This window comes from Myodes glareolus, chromosome 4 (genome assembly GCF_982192425.1).
Source record: "Myodes glareolus chromosome 4, mMyoGla1.1, whole genome shotgun sequence".
Taxonomy (NCBI): Eukaryota; Metazoa; Chordata; class Mammalia; order Rodentia; family Cricetidae; genus Myodes; species Myodes glareolus.
In genome coordinates this window covers 71,645,084-71,651,083 of record NC_142029.1, presented here as the reverse complement: position 1 = coordinate 71,651,083, position 6,000 = coordinate 71,645,084, and the positions used below count along the sequence as shown (strand labels likewise).

The following is a 6,000-nucleotide window of genomic DNA, read 5'->3' as shown; positions in this document are numbered from 1 at the left end:
TCGTCCCTCGTTCTGGTCCCTAAAACGCCACCAGGAGTCGCCCTTTGCCCGCGGAAGTAGGCCAGGCTAATAACTCCTCCGGGCCGGGGAGGGCTGCCCCTTGGCGCAGGGCTATGGAGTGTGTTCCAGTTCCCTTCTTGGGGTCTGTCCTCTGCAACGCCCACCCGGAGCCCCCCATCCTCGGCCGTCCGTCTCCTGCTCGACCCGACCAGGGCAGCTACAAGTTTGGCCCAGGCTGCTCGGGCTCCAGCGGCTCCGCTGCCCAGGTACCTAGGCCCCGGTCGCCAGCGAAAGCCCCCGCCAGCGAGCAGAAACACTGGCGACCGCAGCCCCGAAGGGACGCCCCCTCCCCGGCCCGTCGCTTGCGGGGCTGCAGCAGTTCCCTCGTTGCCCGCCGGGCGGCGCCCCAGTGCCTCTCCGCGCGCCTCCCGCGCTGCCCGCTCCCGGCTCGCTCGCAGCCGGACACAGACTCTGCCTTCGGCTGCTGGCGGATCGAGCTGGAGCCACCGCCGCTGCTGCGGAAGAAGGAAAAAAAAAAAAAAAAAAAAAAAAAAAAGGAAAACAACAGCCCGGCCGCGGGCCGAGCAGCGTCGGGTCCCCGGCTTGGCGCCCGGAGTGCGGAGCCGCCCAGGTAAGGGCAGCGGCCCCCCCGCCGCCCCCGGCCCGCGCCTTGCGCCGTCCCCAGCGCCCCCCGGGGCTGCGCCGCACCCCGACTTCTGACGTCTCCGCCGCTCGCTCCCTCCGGGCCGCGGCCCGCACCCTGCCTGGCCCCGCTCCCGCCTCCAGCTGCCCAGTCCCCTGCACTCCGATGCCTGCGTCCCCCCGATTCTCCACCTAGACCCCGCCACCCTGCCCCGTACTTCCTCTAGTCTGGCCGCTTCCCACCTGCTTCCCCCTGCGCAACCTCTCCTCCGTTCCGACCCTCCCGCTGTGATCCTCCCTCTTCCCAGTCCAACTACCAGCCCAGCCTCTGCCCCCTGCAGGGATGACGGCCCCTTCCCGACACTGGCGATTCTCCCCTGCCTCGTCACCCTCGGCTTCTCCTGCGGGCCGCTCTTCCCTGCCACAGTTCCCTCTCTGTGGACCAACCAGCTCGACTCTCGAGCCCCCTTTCCTCTTCCCCGTTTGCTATCTGTCTTGACCTCCCCTGCCGGGGCCCTGGACTCGGGCCACCACCACACCCCCAACCCTGAACGCCGTCTTGCTTTGGGCCAAGCCAACGTCCTATCAGAAATGACCCTCTTTCCTGCGACTAATGGGCCTCTTAGCCATCCCACCCTAGTTCACCCGAGTGGGAAGTGAGGGAGAAACTCTGGAGACCTGCATTGGGCGCTGGAGGGGGAAGGGGCTAGGTGGAGGGGGAGGGGAGCTCAGGAGATGTTCTTCAGTGAGGACCCGGCAGTGCCTGAGTGGCTCCGACCTGGCTGGGGGTGGAGGGCGCTCTGGTGACGGCTGGGACAGGGGGTTCGTCCAAGGCGCCAAGAGCACCTGTGCCTCCCTCCCCCGGTTCCCTGGAGCTGAGGAAAGTGAGGGAGGAGGTGGAGCCTGGGGAGAGTTGGCCCAGGGCTTTGGGGTGGAGGGAAGGCGCGACCAAGGGGATTTTAGAAAAGGCCCTCTAGCCAGGCTGCCTGGCAGTAGCCGGGCCATGCAGGCTGAGCTGGTCCCCGCCTGGACTTTGGGCTGTATGGTTCTTGGCATCTGTACTTGATGCTGCCATCTTCCTCCTGGTGCTGTTGTCTGGTGATGCCACGCGGTGCCACCTCCCTGCCTCCCTCCAGTGGCTCTTCTGGGCATGTCTCCCAGGGGCCTGGGTTGTCTGGAAACAGGAGGGGAACTCTGGCTGGGCCTGGTCACTGTTTCTGGCAAGTAGGCATCTCTTAAAGACCAGAATAGGAGGGCTAAGGATTGGCCAAGAGGGTTGAGTCCTGCCAGGGACAAAGAGAACTACCTTCTCTTTGGCTCCCACCAAGCCATCTGGTAGTAGTGACCCTTCCTGGAGCACCTGGCTAGCCTTGCATCCCCTGGGATGGAGCTGCAGGGGTGTGGCTTGGAAGGGAGCAACCCTGCCCTGCCTTAGTCCTGGAATGGCCTAGTGGTGGCAAGGGGCTGAAGAGGTCGGCTCTGTTCCAGCTCTGCCAGGGAAGGAAGCCCCTGGAATTCCACGGGGCATCCTCAGGCTGGCTTTATTTGCAGAAGCAGCGGCTCATGCCTCATCGTTAATCAGGTTTATTATTTTCCTCACTGGCTGGATGTGTTCCTCAAGGTCGTGACCCTTTAGAGAGTTAATCTAATACGCACACGTTACAGTGACTGGCTTTGTTTAATTTTCCAGATTATACTCATTTCTTGTGGCCTGGGCTTGCCCACCAGTTTTGCGCTTGTCTCTCCAGCTCCATCCCCCGTGTTTTCCTGAACCTGTCACTTGAGACCTAGAGGCAGGGCTAGTTCTGGGAGTGGAGAGAAAGCAGCAGATCTGATGGGGGGGGGGTGAGTTGTGTTTTTCCCACCCTCTCTATAGACATCTCAATCATTAACTGAAGCCTTTCTGGCTCTGAAAGTTTGTTCTAAAGCTCTTGCTTTGCAGTCTGGCTTCCTTTAGAATGCAGAGGGAACTTTTATATGCTACAGAGAAGTGGATTCTTCTCTCCAAGATGCAGGAGATCTTGGGGAGCTCAGCTGCTCCCTGGGGACCTGGGTGAAATGGAAAGCCCAGAAGGAGGCTAGAGTGGTTGGTGAGGAGGGTGGCTGTGTGCTGTGCCTGGGAAGAGAGCACTCTTGTGCTGCCTCAGAGAACTCATGCCTTCTGAGTGGCAGACTTCTGCAGGCCTCTGAGCGCGGTACACGGGGCCCACTTCAGCTTCAGCAGCGTTTGCGATCTCTGCCAACAGCCCCCGGAAAAGGCCTATGGATTGACCCACAGGAACAGAGGTGCGGAGATTTACATGTTTCCCAGACTCTGGTTTGCAGCACTGTGCTCTTGGGCAAGTTCCTGTTGCCTTGTTCTTAGCTACTCTGAAAGCCCCAGCATAAGCCCTTTCTGCTCACCCTTTTGTTAATACTCTCTCCGGCATCAGCATAGCTGACCACTTGGGCTTCCCACAGTGGGGTTCTTACAGATTGCTCCATCTCCAGAGCCCTTAGCACCCCAGAACTTTGCTTCAAACTGAAGGTCCTCTGTATATGGGTCCCAGCGTCTTGTCATGCCATGGCCTCTGGACTGAACTGCCTGCCTTTCACCACCTCATGTTCTCATTCATGTCCTTCCTCCTTTCTGCTTTGCACAACCTCCTGAGCAGCCTTCATGGAGCAGCTAGAACCTTCCATAGCAGGGAAGGGCAGATGCTCCGGCTGCTAGCCGGGAAACACCTGAGTTCCCATCCCCACATCATTTCCTGCGTGACCTTGGCTGAACCACCTCACCTCTCTAAGCCTGACTTTCCTCCCCTGTAAAAGCAGGATAGTCTCTGCTTCAGAGGCCTGACACCATGGGACATGAGGGCACGGCGGGGGGGGGGGGCGGGGAGGGGCGACTGTGATTTGTCATGAGCAAATGGCAGTTCAGGTGGGACTCTAGGGTGTATTCCCTGCACGGCCCGTCCTTCACTTTCTCTTGGTGGGTTGGGTCAGCTCCTGGCCCTGCCTGTATTGAAAGTGATCTGCCCTGTATGTGACCCCACCCAGACAGTGACTCCCTTGAGGGGCAAAGCCTTTGCCTGTTCCCGTTCTCCATCCTCCAGCAGAGCGGCCCTGCCTTGCCCTTCAGCCCCCGTTACCTGGCTCTGTTCATAGTGTGGACATAAGAATTGGATGTTACTTGATTATACTATTTTTCTATGTAAAACAGAGGACACCTAATGTTGAACAAATCCAACACGAAAAACAGGATTATACCACAGAACCAGGCTGGCTCAATTCTGGGAAGGAAGGAAGAAATCAATTTAATATTGTATTAGCTGAGAACTTGCTTGTTTCGCTCAATCACCCAGTTGCCCGGTGAGTTAGATCTGAGCGTTTTGGGTCTTTACAAATGAGGGCTGAGGTCCCAGGGGGCTTTACGATGTTCCATCCTCTGTCCTGTGACATGAACCAGTGACAGCTTCAGATGCCAGCTTCCTCCCTACACTTGAGCAACATTTGCTTCCCAAAGCAGGAGTAGCTGAACACTCCATTGACTTCCCTGCAGCCCCGGGTCCTAGAAGAGCCCCTCCATGCGGGGAGGGGCTCCATCCACCCTTCTTTCCACCCATATAGGATCTGGGCAGAAAGCATTCCAGGTACCGGTTCTGGCTGAAAATGACAGCTTGATTGTAAGTGTGTAGAAATGTGCGAAGCTGTGTGCAGATGAGGGCCTGCTGGAACCGACAGGGGGCTCAGGGATTGGAGGGCTTCACTGTGAGGGACTGAGCAGGAACCCTGCAGGCGGGCAAGGGGAGAGAGAACAGAGCCTGTGGACAGAGCTGGTGGAGAAGGTGTGGCTGCTCCAAAGGTTCTGTTGGAGGAGCTGTGGAGACTTTAACTGAATCCATGAAGTCCTTGAACGCTGGAGGGAAAAAGACTCAGGTGATTGCAGCAGGCCTGGGGGAGTTGTTGAAGATTCTTGGGCAGAGAGTGTTATGCCGAAAAGGGGGTTGAGGGCTAAGCGGGGGTGATGGCAACAGGAAAGGGGAACTTGAATGACATTTCCAAGGCGCAGCAGTACGTGCGGACAGATTGGTAACAGCAGATGAAGGAGCAGGAAGTGTTGGGATAACTTTGAGATTTCTAGCCCGGGAGCCCGGAGAGAAGGGTGATGCAGCTTTTAGAAATAAGAAAGCCAGAAGGGGACTGGCTTTGCCCAGACTGTGTGGAGCATTTGGGGACTGGGTTGGGTGCCCATGGAGTTCCTGGAGAGCTAGCATCTGAGCAGTCCAAGCCCTGAGCCTGTGTTGTCGGGGACTGTCAGTCACATAGCAGGGGACTGTCACATAGCAGGGGACTGTCACATAGCAGGGGACGACTGTCACATAGCAGGTTCGGTGCCGGGATCTCACCCTCCATCCTCCTGACAACTCTGCTGCTTCCCTTCATGACCCACGGACCCCGTGTCCTGCGCTAGCTCATCTCAGTATCTGTCACTTCCTGGAACCAAGTGGAGTTTCTGTCTGTGCAGGCGGGAGCCACTATATCTTTGCTCATTGAGATGTCCCTAAGTGTGACAGACCAGGTACAAGTAAATATTTGTCCTACTTAAGGGGCTTCAGCTCAGGCTGATTCAGTGTTTGCCACGAGAAAAAAGGTGCTGAGGCTTGAGGGGGCAGTCCTAGCTTCAATACTTGGGCCACACTTCCTGATTTTTGTGACTGCTCTTCGTATTTGTCACCAGTCAGAGGGTCTTGGTTTGTGCAGACAACAGCCCCAAGGACTGCCAGACCCCCAAGCTGGCAGCCCTCAGGTTCTTACTCCTGAGTTTGGGGCTGTATCTAATGGCTGGACTAGAAAGCCTGTGACAAGTCCACCCTGTCACTGTGAGCCCCGTAAGCCCTCCTCCTCTCTAGCTGGTCCCCTCCTCATCTGTCTCAGGAAGCAGTGTTCTCAGTGGGAGAAGGAAGACCAGACAGCCATGGTATTGTCCTCCAGGCTGTGTTTAGAATCCTGTGTGGTGTTTTGGCTATGGAGAGACTGATAAGGAAGTTAGGGTACCCCTAGGGTCAGCCAGAGCATCTAGGGGAAGGAGGATTGCTAGGGACTGGTAGAGGACCTCTCACAGCCCCACCCCAGCCCTTCATGTGGAGGAAGTAATGAGAAGCCCACCTCTCAGGACTGGGGAGCCTAGTGCTGGCCTGAGACTCGGTGGCTAGCAGTAAATACATGTTTAGAATAGGAGTTTAGGGGCTGGAGTTAAAGAGGAGGATTTAATAGAATGAGAAATCAATAGCCCAGAGGAGGTTAAGATGTGTAAGTGAGAGGCCGGCTGCAGGGCACACTTAATAAAAAAGAAAAGTTTCAGATGATGGGAAGATG

General features: G+C 57.2%; 1 protein-coding gene across 2 annotated transcripts in view; it reads left to right on the top strand.

Annotated features, from left to right (window-relative positions):
- The first annotated feature begins 443 nt into the window (after nt 1-443).
- Grik4 (glutamate ionotropic receptor kainate type subunit 4) overlaps nt 444-6,000 on the top strand; it is a 424,337-nt gene continuing 418,780 nt past the window's right edge. Inside the window, exon 1 of one of the 2 annotated variants that reach the window (XM_087905544.1) lies at nt 444-631. The gene's annotated coding sequence lies outside the window, so the exon portion shown is untranslated. The remainder of the gene's footprint in view (nt 632-6,000) is intronic. The other variant, XM_087905543.1, reaches the window with a different exon arrangement.